At 38.4% G+C, this 18686-nt stretch overlaps 1 protein-coding gene across 2 annotated transcripts in view; it reads left to right on the forward strand.

Annotated features, from left to right (window-relative positions):
* STXBP5L (syntaxin binding protein 5L) overlaps positions 1–18686 on the forward strand; it is a 377830-nt gene that overhangs the window by 146879 nt on the left and 212265 nt on the right. The window lies entirely within an intron of this gene.

Genomic DNA, 18686 nt, shown 5'->3' on the forward strand with positions numbered 1-18686 from the left:
TGCCTCCTGTTCTAGATTGTAGACCCTCAGGATAGGAGTTTGGGTTTGAACTGTCTCCAATTTAAAATCAAAGAACCCACTGAAGGTGCCAAATGAAGTGGTATTAAACTTTATTATGCAGTGACATCATAATTACTTAAACATCCTCATATGAATAATTGGTAAAGGGGCTGATGGAAAGGTAAGACAGTAGGATTTAAAGTACTTGTGTTTAACTGATAAAGAACAAGGATGACTATAATGATGATGGAAAAAAAACAGCTTCCTTTGATGCCCCTTGTATTATTTTCTATTTTGATGTAAATTATCACAAATTTAGTAGTTTGAAACAACACAAATGTATTATCTTATAGTTCTGTAGGCCAGAAGTCCAATACAGGTCTCACTGAGCTAAAATCAAGATATTAGCAGGGTTGCATTCCTTTTTGCTAGCTCTAGAGGAGAATCTATTTTCTTGCCTTTTTAACCTTTTATAAACTGTACACATTTCTAGGCTTAAATCTCCCTTCCTCCATATTCAAAGATAACATAGCATCTCTTTTTAACCATAGCTGGGAGAGGTTCTCAACTCTTAAGGACTCATGTGATTAGATTGGGCCTACCCAGATAATCCAGGATACTCTCTTCATCTCAACAAATCTTAATTACAACTGACAGGTGTTTTTTGTTTTTTGTTTTTTGTTTTTTGTTTTTGGTTTGGTTTGTTTTTTTGTCATTTAAGGTAATATATTAATAGGTTCTGAGGATTAGGGCATAGTCATCTTTGGTGGGCATCATTTTATCTACCAAAACACTGGAAATAAGATGATTTAACTCGGAACAGTTGATTACTGAGTTAAGAGACCCTTTAAAGGCAGCTCTAGGGCAGAGTGTGCTAAAAATAGGCCTGTTTATAAGGGGATAAATGCGTAGTTTGATAGGTCTTGTTTGTTAAAGTCAAAGCCCTGATAAGTAAAGAGTGTGACCCTGATTCCTGATATATTCACTTCCTAGGGCTGCCATAACAAAATTCTGTACTGGGTGACTTCAAACAACAGAAATTTATTATTTCATTTTGGAGGCAGAACTCCAAAATCAAGATATTTGTCAGGCCATGCTCCTTCTCAAGGCTCTAGGAGAGAACCCTTTCTTGCCTCTTCCAGCTTCTTGTGGCTCCTAGTGTCCCTTGATTTCTGGCAGCATGATTCCAGTCTCTTTCTCTGTCTTCACATGACCTTCTTCTCTATGCCTCTGTGTCCTCTCCTCTTTTACAAGGACACCAGTCATTGGCTTTAGGGCCTACCCTTTAGTCAAGGATGATTTCATCTCAAAAAAATTGTCTCCACCTAACATGGGGCTCAGACTTATAACCCTGAGATCAAGGGTCTCATGCTCTTCGGACTGAGCCATCCAGATGCCCCGCATGTCAAAATTCTTAAAAAATTACATATGTAAAGATCTAATTTTCAAATAAGGACACATTCTGAGGGTCTGGGGCGACATTATTCAACCACTACACTTGGAATAGGGAAATTTGTGAGTATAAGCCTGAGAATTTCACCCTCTCCAATTTCCTTGATCCCTCCTGGCCAACAGAAGTACCTATTTACTATTTCCAGAGAATGGTTCTCCTTTTCTAGAGGACTGTAAATGACTGATGAAATTAGGTAGTTTTCTTGCCTGATGATTTTACCCTCACAAGATCAACCTTCAATTTCATTACCTTCAGCCCAGTAATTAGAATCAGATCTCAGAGTTCAGTACAGCCTAATATATAAGCATAAGTTTTCCTCCTGAAAGAAATAGGCACTACATATGAATCCCTCTCCACCAAAGGAATTTAGGAATTGGATAGTCACCAAGTGTATAGGAATGGTTTTTAAGGGGTTGAGTATAGGGGCTATATAGAGGAGAGTTCATTTACATGGGGGCACTCAACCATAATTTGGATTTAATGCTTTGAGAAGGACACCTGGATCTGTTCTGAATCATTTGTTGGGATGGTTCTTTGAAGGCTGGACTCAACAAAAGTATATGGTAAATAAAGTAGAAAGGTATATATAGTATTAAAGAAGGGGTCAGAAGACAGGGAGAGGAGAATTTTAAATGGATATTTTATATTTGTTCTGGCAACTCACTTCCTGACCATATTCCCTAGGAGGCTCTTTTTTTTAATATTAAATATAATTTATTGTCAAACTGGTTTCCATACAACACTCAGTGCTCATCCCAACAGGTGCTCTCCTCAATGCCCATCAACCACTTTCCCCTCTCCCCCACTCCCCATCAACGCTCAGTTCTCAGTATTTAAGAGTCTCCTATGGTTTGCCTTCCTCCCTCTCTGTAACTTGTTTCCTCCTCTTTCCCTTCCCCCTGGTCTTCTGTTAAGTTTCTCAGGATCCACATATGAGTGAAAACATATGGTATCTGTTTTTCTCTGTCTGACTTATTTCACTTAGCATAACACTCTGCAGTTCCATCCATATTGCTACAAATGGCCAGATTTCATTCTTTCTCATTGCCAAGTAGTATTCTATTGTATATATAAACCACATCGTCTTTATCCATTCATCAGCTGATGGACATTTAGGCTCTTTCCACAATTTGGCTATTGTTGAAAGTGCTGCTATAAACATTGAGGTACAAGTGCCCCTATGCATCCTGTATCCGTTGGGTAAATTCCTAGCAGTGTTATTGCTGGATCATAGGGGAGATCTATTTTTAATTTTTTGAGGAACCTCCACACTGTTTTCCAGAGTGGCTGCACCAGTTTGCATTCACCAACAGTGCAAGAGGGTTCCCGTTTCTCCACATCCTCTCCAACATTTATAGTCTCCTGATTTGTTCATTTTAGCCACTCTGACTGGCGTGAGGTGGTATCTCAGTGTGGTTTTGATTTGTATTTTCCTGATGGGGAGTGACGTTGAGCATCTTTTCATGTGTCTGTTGGCCATCTCTATGTCTTTAGAGAAGTGTCTGTTCATGTCTTCTGTCCATTTCTTCACTGGATTGTTTTTTGGGTGTGGAGTTGGGTGAGTTCTTTATAAATTTTGTATACTAGCCCTTTATCCGACATGTCATTTGCAAATATCTTTTCCCATTTTGTTGGTTGCCTTTTAGTTTTGTTGATTGTTTCCTTTGCAGTGCAGAAGCTTTTTAACTTGAGGTCCCAGTAGTTCATTTTTGCTTTTAATTCCTTTGACTTTGAAGATGTGTCGAGTAAGAAATTGCTGTGGCTGAGATCCAAGAGGTTTTTTCCTGCTTTCTCCTCTAGGGTTTTGATGGTTACCTGTCTCACATTCAGGTCCTTCATCCATTTTGAGTTTATTTTTCTGAATGGTGTAAGAAAGTGGTCTAGTTTCATTCTTCTGCATGTTGCTGTCCAGTTCTCCCAGCACCATTTTTTTTTTTAACGTTTATTTATTTTTTTGAGACAGAGAGAGACAGAGCATGAACGGGGGAGGGGCAGAGAGAGAGGGAGACACAGAATCGGAAGCAGGCTCCAGGCTCTGAGCCATCAGCCCAGAGCCCAACGCGGGGCTCGAACTCATGGACCGTGAGATCGTGACCTGAGCTGAAGTCGGCGGCTTAACCGACTGAGCCACCCAGGCGCCCCTAGCACCATTTGTTAAAGAGACTCTTTTTTCCATTGGATACTCTTTCCTGCTTTGTCAAAGATTAGTTGGCCATACGTTTGTGGGTCCAATTTTGGGGTCTGTATTCTATTCCGCTGGTCTATGTGTCTGTTTTTGTGCCAATACCATACTCTATTGATGATTACAGCTTTGTAGTAGAGGCTAAAGTCTGGGATTTTGATGCCTCCCGCTTTGGTTTTCTTCTTCCATATTACTTTGGCTATTTGGAGTGTTTTGTAGTTCCATACAAATCTAGGATTGCTTGTTCTAGCATTGAGAGGAATGCTGGTGCAATTTGATTGGGATTACACTTTTTTTTAAAATATGAAATTTATTGTAGAATTGGTTTCCATACAACACCCAGTGCTCATCCCAACAGGTGCCCTCCTCAATACCCATCAACCACCCTTCCCTCCCTCCCACCACCCCATCAACCCTCAGTTTGTTCTCAGTTTTTAAGAGTCTCTTATGTTTTGGCTCCCTCCATCTCTAACCTCTTTTTTTTTTCCTTCCCCTCCCCCATGGTCTTCTGTTAAGTTTCTCAGGATCCACATATGAGTGAAAACATATGGTATCTGTCTTTCTCTGTATGACTTATTTCACTTAGCATAACAGTCTCCAGTTCCATCCACATTGCTACAAAAGGCCATATTTCATTCTTTCTCATTGCCATGTAGTATTCCATTGTGTATATAAACCACAATTTCTTTATCCATTCATCAGTTGATGGACATTTAGGCTCTTTCCATAATTTGGCTATTGTTGAAAGTGCTGCTATAAACATTGGGGTACAAATGCCCCTATGCATCAGCACTCCTATATCCCTTTGGTAAATTCCTAGCAGTGCTATTGCTGGGTCATAAGGGAGATCTATTTTTAATTTTTTGAGGAACCTCCACACTGTTTTTCAGAGTGGCTGCGTGATTGGGATTGCATTGAATGTGTAGATAGCTTTGGTTAGTATTGACATTTTAACAATATTTATTCTTCCAATCCATGAGCATGGAATGTTTTTCCATTTCTTTGATTCTTCTTCAGTTTCCTTCTTAAGCTTTTTATAGTTTTCAGCATACAGATCTTTTATGTCTTTGGTTATGTTTATTCCTAGGTATGTTATGATTCTTGGTGCAATTGTGAATGGGATCAGATTCTTTATTTCTCTTTCTGTTGCTTCATTATTTGTGTATAAAAATGCAACTGATTTCTGTACGTTGATTTTGTACCCTACAACTTTGCTGAATTCATGTATCAGTTCTAGCAGACTTTTGGTGGAGTCTGTCAGGTTTTCCATGTAGAGTATCTGTTGTCTGCGAAAAGTGAAAGTTTGACTTCATCTTTGCCAATTTTGATGCCTTTGATTTCCTTTTGTTGTCTGATTGCTGAAGCTAGGACTTCCAACACTACGTTAAACAACAGTGGTGAGAGTGGACATCCCTGTCATGTTCCTGATCTCAGGGAGAAAGCTCTCAGTTTTTCCCCATTGAGGATAATATTAGCTGTGGGCTTTTCATAAATGGCTTTTATGATGTTTAAGTATGTTCCCTCTACCTCGACTTTCTCGAGGGTTTTTATTAAGAAAGGATGCTTAATTTTGTGAAATGCTTTTTCTGCTTCTATTGACAGGATCATATGGTTCTTTTCTTTTATTAATGTGATGTATCACATTGATTGGCTTGAAAATATTGAACCAGACCTGCAGCCCAGGAATGAATCCCACTTGATCATGGTGAATAATTCTTTTTATAAGCTGTTGAATTCGATTTGCTAGTATCTTGTTGAGAATTTTTGCATCCATAATTCATCAGGGATATTGACCTGTAGTTCTCTTTTTTTTCTGGGTCTCTGTCTGGTTTGGGAATCGAAGTATTGTTGGCTTTATAGAATGAGTCTGGAAGTTTTCCTTCCCTTTCTATTTTTTGGAACAACTTGGGAAGGATAGGTATTATCTCTGCTCTAAATGTCTGGTAGAATTCCCCAATCCTGGTCCAGGACTCTTATTTGTTGGGAGATTTTTGATAACTGATTCAACTTCTTCACTGGTTATGGGTCTGTTCAATTTTTCTATTTCTTCCCATTTGAGTTTTGGAAGTGTGTGGGAGTTTAGGATTTTGTCCATTTCTTCCACGTTTTCCATTTTGTTTGCATATAATTTTTCATAGTATTCTCTGATAATTGCTTGTATTTCTGAGGGATTGGTTGTAATAATTCCATTTTCATTCATGATTTTATCTATTTGGATCATCTCCCTTTTCTTTTTGAGAAGCCTGTCTAGAGGTTTATCAATTTTGTTTATTTTTTCAAAAAAACAACTCTTGGTTTCATTGATCTGCTCTACTGTTTTTTTGGATTCTATATTGTTTATTTCTGCTCTGATCTTTATTATTTCTCTTCTGGTGGGTTTGGGGTGTCTTTGCTGTTCTGTTTCTAGTTCCTTTAGGTGTGCTGTTAGATTTTGTATTTTGGGATTTTTCTTGTTTCTTGAGATAGCCCTGGACTGCAATGTATTTTCCTCTCAGGACTGTCTTTGCTGCATCCCAAAGCATTTGGATTGTTGTATTTTCATTTTAATTTGTTCCGTATATTTTTTGATTTCTTCTCTAATTGCCTGGTTCACCCATTCATTCTTTAGTAGGTTGTTCTTTAACCTCCATGCTTTTGGAGGTTTTCCAGACTTTTTTCTGTGGTTGATTTAAAGTTTCATAGCATTGTGGTCTGAAAGTGTGCATGGTATGATCTCAATTCTTTTACATTTATTAACGGCTGTTTTGTGACTCAATGTGTGATCTATCTTGGAGAATGTTCCATGTTCACTTGAGAAGAAAGTATATTCCATTGCTTTGGGTTGCAGAGTTCTCAATATATCTGTCAAGTCCATCTGATCCAATGTATCATTCAGGGCCCTTGTTTATTTATTGATCCTGTGTCTAGATGATGTATCCATTGTTGTAAGTGAACTATTAAAGTCTCCTGCAATTACCACATTCTTATCAATAAGGTTGCTTATGTCTGTGATTAATTATTTTATATATATGGGGGCTCCCGTATTCGGTGCATAGACATTTATAATTGTTAGCTCTTCCTGATGGATAGTACCTGTAATGATTATATAATGCCCTTCTTCATCTCTTGTTACAGCCTTTAATTTAAAGTGTAGTTTGTCTGATATAAGTATGGCTACTCCAGTTTTCTTTTGACTTCCGGTAGCATGATAGAGAGTTCTCCATCCCCTCACTTTCAATCTGAAGGTGTCCTCAGATCTAAAATGAGTCTCTTGTAGACAGCAAATAGATGGGTCTTGTTTTTTTTATCCATTCTGATACCCTATGTCTTTTGATTGGAGCATTTAGTCCATTTACATTCAGTGTTATTACTGAAAGATATGGGTTTAGAGTCATTGTGATGTCTGTAGGTTTCATGCTTGTAGTGATGTCTCTGGTACTTTGTGGTCCTTGCAACATTTCACTCACAGAATCCCCCTTAGGATCTCTTTGTAGGGCCGGTTTAGTCGTGATGAATTCCTTCAGTTTTTGTTTGTTTGGGAAGAACTTTATCTCTCCTTCTATTCTGAATAACAGACTTGCTGGGTAAAGGATTCTTGGCTGCATATTTTTCCTGTTCATCACATTGAAGATTTCCTGCCATTCCTTTCTGGCCTGCCAAGTTTTAGGAGATAGGTCTGCTACTACCTTATGTGTCTACCTTTGTATGTTAAGGCCCGTTTATCCCTAGCTGCTTTCAGATTTTTCTCTTTGTCCTTATATTTTGCCAGTTTCACTATGATATGTTGTGCATAAGATCGATTCAAGTTATGTCTGAAGGGAGTTCTCTGTGCCTCTTGGATTTCAATGCCTTTTTCCTTCCCCAGATCAGGGAAGTTCTCAGCTATGATTTGTTCAAGTACACCTTCAGCCCGTTTCTCTCTCTCTTCCTCATCTGGAATTCCTATGATATGGATATTGTTCCATTTGATTGCATCACTTAGTTCTCTAATTCTCCCCTCATACTCCTGGATTTTTTTTTTTTATCTCTCTTTTTCTCAGCTTCCTCTGTTTCCATAATTTTATCTTCTAATTCACCTCTTCTTCCCTCTGCCTCTTCAATCCACACTGTGGCCTCTTCCATTTTATTTTGTACCTCATTTATAGCATTTTTAATTCATCATGACTATTTTTTAGTCCCTTGATCTGTAGCAATAGATTCTCTGCTGTCCTCTATGCTTTTTTCAAGCCCAGCAATTAATTTTTAAGTATTATTCTAAATTCTTGTTCAGTTATATTGCTTAAGTCAGTTTTGATCAATTTGTTAACTGTCACTACTTCCTGCAATTTCTTTTGAGGAGAATTCTTCCATTTAATCATTTTGGCTAGTTTTCTGCCCCTTATGCATTTTAAAAGCTTGTTGTATGCTCTGCACCTGTGAGCACTGCTATATTAAAGGAGGGTCATACAGTGTCCAAGGCCTGTCCAGGTGGTGTTTTTTGGAGATTGTTACTTGCTCTCTGTTGGTATGACTTTGGTTATTTTATTACCCTACTTTGTATTACCCTACTTTGGACCCTCCCCCAGGTGTGCTTTGATTTGTTCCTTGGAGTAGCCCTGTAGAGGAAAACAAAAAACAGGAGACAAAAACACACAAACATGCAAATAACACAAACAAACAAAAACTAAGAACACAAAACCCCAAAAACACTGACTACAAGAACAGGGTGGAGGCGGTGCTGTTGGAAGAGCACATACAAAGAGAGAAATGACGGGAGTGGGGACAAAAAAATAAATAAATAAACATTGACTAGGCAGAGAGACTAAAAGGCTTAATCCAGAGAGAGAGAAAGGAAGATAAAGAAGGAAGTAGGGAAAAAGAAGTGAAGATAAAGTTACCCAGACAGAGAAACTATATGGCTTGATTATTCCAGAGAGAGAGAAAGGAATGTAAAGAAAGAGGTGTAGAACATGCATCAAGAGAATGGATTAAATATGTCTGTTTACACAAACCACTAACCAGAGTAACCAGCCTAGAGGAGGGAAGAGATGAGGAAGAGAAATGGGGAGAAGAATATATCTATATATCCAGAATTGACCTAGAGTTAATCCAGGCGATGCTGCATCATTGGTCTGGAGGATCTGTCCACAGGGTCTGTCCAGCTCCGGTATATATGCAGTTACCCGGTAGGAAGGGGTTGGTTTGGTATAGTCTGGACCCACCTCCACTGTAGGCCCTGGGACTAATCCCTGAGAGCCCGCCTTGCTGGTAGTGGTGGTGGAGGGGTGGAAATGGCGATCCCTCAGTCTCTTCTCCACGGATCCGGGCCCTGTGGACTCCGTTTGAGTCATCCTCACTGTGCTGCGGGCACAGACTGGGTGGTCCTTCTCGCTCCTCCAACTCCCCTGACCCTGTGCTTGGCTAGGATTCCAAGTCCCGCTGCATGTGCTTTGGCACTGGGGAAGCGCCTCTTAGTGCCACCCGATATGTGGTCCCAGCTGGCATTGTCTGTGCCACCACACTTCAGGGAGAGCTGCTTTCTCCTACCTCGGATTGTGCCCCGACCTCTGCGCTGAGCCCTGGGGGTGGCTGACTGCAGGCAGATGTGGGCAAGCTTTGTCGTTTTCCACACCACTCCAGGGATGGGGCCACTTTCTCCTACTGGGGTCTGCCCCTTCGGCCCAGCCACTGAGCCTGGAGATGGCCAGCACAGGCAGGCTTTGTACTATAGCAACCCTCCAGGGAGGGGACCGCTTTCTCCAACTGTGGACTGTGCTCCTGACCTAGCACTAAGCCTGGCTCCCCTCCTCAAGTGCACCAACAGGGAGCCAGACCCAGTCCAAAGAAGGCCCCACAGTTAGTGATAGTTCCTTCTCAGTCTCAGTCCGAGGTCTTTCTCCTATCCAGATACGGTCCTACACTTCCCTAGCCACTCTTTCTCTTCCCTTTGTCTCTCTGGAGAAGGGGGTTCCTCCCCTCCGTGCCCACGTGGCCTTTTTTTTTTTTTTTATCTCCCCCAGTTCGCAATCACCCACCTATCTTTTCTCCAGTTGACCTATTTTCTTCCTGGTAGATTCTGTCTCTTTTCTCCCCAGGCTCTTAGATTCAAAGTCCTTTGGCTTTAGTACTTCTTTGTTTGAGAGATGAGAGAGGTATGGATCCCCCTACTTCTCTGCCATGTTGGCCCCTCCCTCTCCTTTAAAATAATTCCCTAGGAGGCTCTTAAGGACACTGTCTTCACTTAACCTAATAAGGAGTGCTTTGGAAAGATGAGTACAATAATTTTTTGAGAAGTTTCATAGGGGTTGTCCTTTTTTGGCTTTTGTTGACAGTAGGAGATGATGGCAGAGATCCAGACTCCATAGTATCTATGGGGATTAAATATCACGGATTGGTAGGGGCCAGATGGTAATATTTGACCATCTGGCAATACAAACATAATTACCATAACAAGCAGTTAAGCCTGGATGGCAGTACAGAAATCTATGGTAATAGCTAAATTACCATGTCGTTTCTAGGAGCAAAATTAGGTGAGCAGCTGACTGAGATATTGTTTGATTTGCATAAGCAGAAAAAAAATCAGCTCTTGACATTGACCACTGAAGTGGAAACTCACAGCACTTCACAGGCTTCTAGATATAAGTCAGCTCTAAGATCTAGAGCCCACTGATAGAAAGGGAGAGCCCAGTTGCCCCTGATGAAGGACCCTGAAGTGCTTCCATAAGTACATATAGTAGTTATAGAAGCCATCTGTGGTCATTTGCAGAAGTAACTTTACTTTTTCAGTACTGTTAGCTGTAGGGTTGGGGCAGACATTAATATCAAAAGATCCAGAAAGTGTTGTCATCCAGTTAGAGTCATGGCATATAGAACTAGGTCACTAGGTGATAAATGATGTTTTGACCCAAGTGTATCTCATAGTAGGTCTAATGAGTATGCAGACTTACCCAGTTATTTTACACCTCAATTGCATAATCTGTATAGATATGTGTAGAAGCTGGCATTATTCTCTTAGTGGTTTTCTGACATTGGAATTAGAGCCATTACAATTGGAAGGGACAAATGGAAACTCCTAAAACTTGTCTCTCCCTGCCATTCTTATAAATAAAAGCTAGGATATATTTCTGGAGAAGTTGCAGAAATTATCACAGTTAGACTTGAAGGATGTAGTAGTAGTGGTCACTTGTTGGATTCCATTGTCTGGGTCCTGCAAAAAACAAGATGGATTGAGCTTGGTATTAGTGGACCACTGTAAGTTAACCAGGTGATTACCCAAATCACAGCTGCCTTGCTGTTGATACTTCTACATGTGCAGATCAGTAACAGCCTATATCTCATGATGAATAATTACTGACTTAGTGAACTCTTTTTTCTCAATATATCAGCAGAGAAGATCAAAGCAGCTTGCTTTCATAGAAAGGGAAAATAGTATAACTTCATAATTTTTTCCTAGGACTGTGTTATTTTTCATACTCTGTCATAACATAGTTCTAAGGAAACTTGATTGTCTTAGCATTCTTTAGAAAGGATACTAGTTCATTTTCTTTATTATGTGTAGCTCACAAGATCATGCAGAGGGTGGGAAGAAAATCCCATAAATATCTGGGACCTTGTGTTATATGTGATGATTTTGAGGGTCTAATGGTCTGGGGCATGTAGGGGTATCTCCTCTAAGATAAAGCATAAGCTTTTGTGGAAAGTGTCATTTCACTTGACAGGCCTTTTTGGATTTAGATAATAGTATATAATGTCTTAAAAATTATTGTTTTATATCGTTTTTAAAGATTATCCAAAAAGCCTGCTGGTTTTAAGTGGGACCTAAGGAAGAAAGGGCTCCCAAGCTTCTTTGCAGTCCCCTTACCACTATGATCTAGTAGATCTAAAGGAGCTTAATGTGTCTGGTAGATAAGAATGGTCTGTTGGAAAGCCCGATAAGAGGGTCACAACAGCTATTTTCCATTTTCACGGCAATTCCTGGCATGTTAATGAGCTCTTGTAGAGACTGAACACCCAACCATGGGACACCAAATGACTATGTAAACTGAGTTGTCCAACATGACTTGTATATTATCATACTCATTGAGTCATAGGAATGGGTGAGGGAACTGACAAAAACCATTTTACAACAGAAGTGGTATATTCAGGAAATCAGCCTTCAGTTGTCTAAAAGGCATAATTAGATAAATGGGGGTCTAAGAATTACATCTGTTGCAACAATACGTTTGTCTCAACCCACATATATGGTCTCATGGGGTGGGGGATACCTAAAATCAACTGATGGAAGAGGACAGAATTCAGGCCTGCCTCATAGGTCAGATGATTGGTTGCTATTATCTAGATATTGACTGCTGCTCAATTACATCTCCACTTAGGGGTGATCTTGAGTAATCCGATGAGGAAAAATCTTTGATTCCCAAGTACTATAACTGATTGCACATTTCATATAGAGAGTGAAACAATAATAAAAAATCCAGAAGCAAAAATTCCTTTCCATTTGGAAAATTTAAAACTCTTATTATATAACTATTATGTCAAATAGAAAATAAAAAAAATTGAAGAATATATAAAAATTAACAATATTGTAATACTGCATATTAAATATAGAATAAAATTTCTATGAAATATAATGAAAACAATTATAATTCATAGCTTTTAGTAGCCTTTAATACTTGTATGAATAAAACTTAGAAATTTTAATAAATTCAATATGCAACCAAAAAACTAGAAAAAGAATAAGAAAATAAAGCAAAAGGAAGCAGAAGAGAAATATAAAGACAAATGCAGAACTTATAGACTTAGTTCTCCTGTTTTTAAGCTGTTTTATAAATTAATATCCTGGTTCTTTGCATAGAACATAAACAAAAGATACAAACTACTATCTAACCTGATGAAGAAAAAGAGGGGAAAAACAAAGTTACACAAATGATACACAAAACAAGAAGAAATACACTAAAAGTAAGGAAATTTTTAAATATCCAAATTAATGTCATGAAATTATTTTACACAACTCTAGCAGATATATTTAAAAACATAGGTGAAATTGGTAATTTCCCAGGAAAATAAATTTACCAACATTGACGCCAATAGAGACAGGAAGTTTGAGAAAATGAGAAAGTTATTCAATTACTATGTATAAATAAAAGTACCAGACCCAGATGATTTTACAGGGAAATGTTACTAAATTTTTAAGTACTATATAATACAGTACTACATAAACTATTCTAAAGCAGGAGTTGCCTCTGTGGACAGTAGGACAAATTTGGCCTGCTTTCTTTTATTGTAAATAAGGTATGTGTGTGTGTGTGTGTGTGTGTGTGTGTGTGTGTGTGTGAGAGAGAGAGAGAGAAAGAGAGAGAGAGAGAGATTATGTAGTCTGGAAAGCATAACAGATTTACTATCTGTCCCTTTAGGAAAAAAAGTTTAACAACCCTTGTTCTGACTATAATTTAAAAAAAGAAAATATTGGGACTCCTGGGTGACTCAATTGGTTGAGTGTCTGACTCTTGATTTCAGCTCAGGTCATGATACCAGGATCATGGAATGGAGCCCTGCAGGGGGTTCTGCACTGAGCTGGAGCCTACTTAAGATTCTAGATCTCTCTCCCTTTATCCTTCTCCCCTGCTTTCATGCACTCTCTCTCTTTAAAATAAAAAAAAGTAAATAACATTTAAAAATTTTAAAAAGGGAAAATATTGTGGGGTTTTTTTTTAAATGTTTGTTTGGAACACCTGGGTGGCTCAGTTGGTTAACTGTCGGACTTTGGCTCAGGTCATGATCTCACAGTTAGTGGGTTCAAGCCCCGCATCAGGGTCTGTGCTGACAGCTCAGAGCCTGGAACCTACTTCAGATTCTGTCTCCCTCTCTCTGCCCCTCCCCACTTGTGCTCTGTCTCTCTCTCAAAAATAAATAACCATTAAAAACAATAAACATTTATTTTTAAGATAGCACAGCATGGAAGGGGCAGAGAGAGATGGAGACAGAGGATCTGAAGTGGGCTCTGTGCTGAAGGTGGAGAGCCTGATTTGGGGCTTGAACTCACCAACTGTGAGATTGTGACCTGAATCGAAGTCACTTAACCAACTGAGCCACCCAGGTGTCTCTAAAATTGTTTTTACTTTACGTGTGACAACTAAGCCTGATAAAGGTTGCACAAGAAGAAAACATGGATTTATTGAATTTATTAATATCAATGGAAAAGTCTTAAAATATCCTATAGGACACAGTCTCCAACAGAATGTTCAAAAACAAAACACTGACAAATGGTGTTTTATTCAAAGTACGCAAAGATGGATATAATGAGAAAATCCATTAATATAGTTTGTTATTAACAGATCTTGAGAAAAATATCATTTCCATAGATGCTGAAAATGTCTTTTGAATGAAATTTAATATCCATTGTATTTCCACTTTTGATAATGAAAGACTATCCTATTTCAGATCAGTCCTCCCACTGGGAACTATAAAATCTAGACAAAATATTTTTGAAAATCTGTTTGAGGACACCAGAGAGTGACCAAGGCAGCAAAGATTTGCAAGTTCTTGATTCCAGAGAAAGAAGCCCAGAAATACTCTTATAGGGATTTTCTCATTTGAAAAGAATGGCTAAGATATTTAGTAACCAAAATGAAATTTATTGGCTGAGAGGCTAAGCAGAGTTTTCTGCAGCTGTATGGGTCATGAGTAGTGTGGATAAAAAAAGTTTAGGGCAAGCCAAAAATAAGTCTCTGATAATCACTCTAAAGGGTGGCTCCAGAGGAATATGCCCTACAAGTAAGGTTGAACTGGAAATATACCAGTCCTCTAATGACTGAAATTTTTGTTAACATTATCTGAATCCTTTTTGGGATTAAGTTGATCAGCCTTAGTCTAACTGACTGAAAAAATAAAAAAAATCAATCATTTATGGAAGAAGAAAACATCACTCAGAGCCTTTATTTATCACTACATTTCTCCCATAGTTTGCCTCTATACTTAAAGTAAAAATAACATGGTGTGTAAAAGAATCAGAAAGATCAAAATTTACCAGAAGTCAAGTGAACAGACAATAAGTAGAGACAGACCACCAGGAGATTCAAATAGCAGTTATCAAACATAAAACTTTAAATCAAACTTTAAAATGAGTGTGATTGAAACTAAAAATGATGGAGGTTTCAGCAGAGAAATGAAAAATACGACAGAGAGCAGAATAAACAGATGAAGAAAGAATTAGTGACCTGGGAGATAGGTGAGAAGAAAATATCCATTTGAGAGCATGGTAAGCCAAATGGATGAAGAGCATTTGGGACATAATGAAAAGGTGGAATATATGTGTAATTGGAGTCCTGGAGGAAGAAGAAAAGAATGATACAGCAGTAATATTTGAAAAATGAATGGATGTTAATTTTTCAAAGTTATGACAGATATCAAAAATCTGAGATGCATTATGGACTCAAAGCAAACTTAACAGAAGGTAAACTTCACCAAGATATATCAAAGACAAAGAGAATAATCTTAAAAGCAGAGGATAGAAAAAAAATAAGACTAATAGCAGACATTTTAACAGAAAAATAGAAAATGAAGACAATTGAGTGATTATGTGAAGGTACTAACAAAGAAAAGTACCTATAGAAAAAAAGCCTACACAGAATTCTATGCTCTACAAAAACACCCTTAAAAACATTGTCATGAAATTATAACAATTTAACATAATTTGCAGTAATTAGCAAATCTACTCTAATGAAAAAAATGAAGTGTTGCAGATTTTGAGTCTAGAGTTCTCTCTTGTCCAGCAAGAGAGCAGGTGCAGAATTGAATACAAGAGAGGCTAATGTCCAAGAGCGCTGAAGAAGGGTCCTTGCTCCATATTTATTAGGATCAGAAGTCTTAAAAACGTGATCGATGTGTAGAAAGAGACAATGAAACAGTGATCATTAACTCAACTGTTGAGAGAAAGGGGGCTTCAAAGATATGCAGTGTTAAGGGTTTGTGTCAATACAAAACAAAATCCGTGGCACCGAGCAGATGGCAGGCACCAGGCCCCATGTCTGTTTATCTTAACTCGCCTGGGGGATAAGACAGAACATGCTACCTCAGGGTCAAGAAGGTACTTTTCTTTTGCTAATTAGCTCCAAGCAATTTCACCCTGCTGCAGTGGTCTGTTGCCCTGTGTGCCTTTTCTCAGACCCTTTCATCCCGTGGAAGCAGCTTTCTGCTTTTGTTCTATGCTGGGGGTACTTTCGCCTTATTTACCCATTCTCGGATGCTTTTGTCCTAAGCCTTGTTAACCCATTGGTGCAAGCTCAGAGAATTCCTAAACTTATTCCCCACACTAAAGGAATTCTCTAAGGGAATGAAATTGATTATAAAAAAAAAAACAGAGATGTAGAAGGAATAAAGAACAAATATGGATAAATCTAGGGAATACTTTATTAAAATAATGACTTCTGGGAGTGTAATAAATTGAAAAATAATACACATGTAAGTTAAAAATAGGTAAAAGTTGGGATGAAGTCTCTGAATTAAGGTTCTAAGGTCCTTCTAGCTCCTAGGAAGTAACACAAGTACTAATTTACATTATAGTTCGATAAGTCATGGAAACATTTTATATTTATGTAGGTAACACTAAAAGAATAAATATATGTATAATGGATAGGTTAATAGAGAACTGAGATAACAAAATTATTAACTCAAAGTAAAAAATGAGGGGCACCTGAGTGACTCAGCTGGTTGAGTGTCTGACTTCAGCTCAAGTCATGATCTTGTGGTTTGTGGGTTCAAGCCCCATGTCAGGCTCTGTGCTGACAGATCAGAGCCCGGAGCCTGCTTCAGGTTCTGTGTCTCCCTGTCTCTCTGCCCTCCCCTGCTCTCTTTTTCTGTCTCTCTCTCAAATAAACATTAAAAAACATATTTTTAAAAAACAAAAAAGGAAAAGGTAATATTAAACAGATGGGGCAAATATAAAACAATAGATTAGTTCTAAAGTATGACAGCAATTATACTAAATGTAAACAGACTAAAGGAAAGAAATTTTTAAACTGTTAAAACAATGATATATTGTTACAAGGACACATTTTATTTTTTAATTTTTTTTAATGTTTATTTTTGAGAGAGAGTGAGCATGAGCAGGGGAGGGGCAGAGAGAGAGGGAGACACAGAATCTGAAGCAGGCTCCAGGTTCTGAGCTGTCAGCACAGAGCTCGATGTAGGGCTCAAACTTACGGACTGCAAGATCATGAGCTGAGCCAAAGTCGGACACTTAACCCACTGAGCCACCCAGGTGCCCTTACAAGGACACATTTTAAACTTAAGGTTATAGGAAAGTTGAACATAAAAAGAGAGGGCAGATATAGCATGTAAACCCTAAGCAAAAACAAACAAAACTGATATAGCTATGCTAATATCACACAAATTAGATGTCTTAGTTCAGCTGCTATAGCAAAAATACTATAGTCTGGACAGCTTAAACAAGTTTTATTTTTCATATTTCTGAGGCTGGAAAGTGCAAGATTAAGGCACCAGCAGATTTGGTGTCTAGTGAAGGACCATTTTCAAGATGGCCATCTTCTCACTGTGTCCTCATATAGTACAAAGGGAAAGAAAGATTTGTAGAGTCTCTTTCACAAGGACACTGCTCCTTTTCTTTAGGGTTCCACTCCCCACTGTTTTTAGAGAGCATGATTTTGGGAGGGGCAGAGAGAGAGGAGAGAGAGAATCTTAAGTAGGTTCCATGCCTGGTGTGGAACCCAGCACAGGGCTTGATCTCACTACCCTGGGATTGTGACTTCAGCTGAAATCAACAGTCAGATGTTTATCAGACTGAGCCACCCATACACCCCTAAGGTTCCACTTGTAAGACCTAATCACTTCCCAAAGCCTCTCCTTTCTAATACCATCACAAACATAAGAAGCAAAAGTAAGCAGGGGCACCTAGGTTGCTCAGTTAAGTGGTTAAGCGTCTGACTTTGGCTCAGGTCATGATCTCGCAGCTCATGGGTTTGAGCCCCATGTTGGGCTCTGTGCTGACTGCTTAGAGCCTAGAGCCTGCTTAAGATTTTGTGTCTCCTTCTCTCTCTGCCCCTTTCCTGCTTGCAGTTTGTCTCTCTCTCTCTCAAAAATAAATAACATTAAAAAAATTTTTTTAAAAGAAGTGAAAGTAAGCAAATAAAGAAGTAATTAGTGAGGATAAAAAAATTTGAACGTGATTAACTTAATTGACATATATAGTACATTACACCCAACACCTGCATACCCATTATTTTCAAGTATACATGAAGTATTTACCAAAATTGTACATTTGCTGACCATAAATCATTTTTCAATAAATTTCTGGGGATTATAATAATACTCAATATATTCTCTCACCCTGGAGAACTTAGCAAGATTATCAATAAAACATAAATAGGAAATCTCCTAAATACGTACTTAGTAAATAAACACCACACTTCTGAATAACATGTTAAAGGAGAAATCACTATTGAAGTTAGAATATATTTTAAGTTAAATCACAACTATGATATATCAAAACTTATGGAATGAAGCTAAAGCTGTATTTTAGAGGGATATGTATAGCTTTTGTTGCATTTATTAAAAAGTGAAGAAAAGCTGTAAATCAATGATCTTAGAATAAAAATTGAAAAATAGTGAATTAAACTCAGAAAGTAGAAGATAATAAAGATGTGAAGGTTAATTTTATGTGTTAACATGAGCTGAACTGTGGGATGCCCAGATATTTGGTCAAATATTATTCTGGTGTTTCTGTGAAGGTACTCTGGATGAGATTAATGTTCAAATAAGTAGACTGAGTAGAGTAGATTGCTCTCCCTAGTGTGAGCAGTCCTCATCGAATGAGTTGCCTGAATAGAACAAAAAGGCTGACTTTCCTCCAAGATAGGCTGACTACTTTCAAACTGGGACATCAGCTTTTTCCTGCCTCTGGACTTGAACTGAAACATCAGCTCTTCCTGGATCTGGGGCCTGATGGCCTTCAGATTGGGATTACACCATTGATTCTTCTAGTTCTCATGCCATTAGACTCAGACTAGAACTACATTATTGGCTCTCTGGGTTTCTAGTTTGCCAATTAACCTTACCAGTTAACCCTTCTAGACCTGTCAG

The sequence above is a fragment of the Panthera uncia genome, chromosome C2, assembly GCF_023721935.1.
Source record: "Panthera uncia isolate 11264 chromosome C2, Puncia_PCG_1.0, whole genome shotgun sequence".
Taxonomy (NCBI): Eukaryota; Metazoa; Chordata; class Mammalia; order Carnivora; family Felidae; genus Panthera; species Panthera uncia.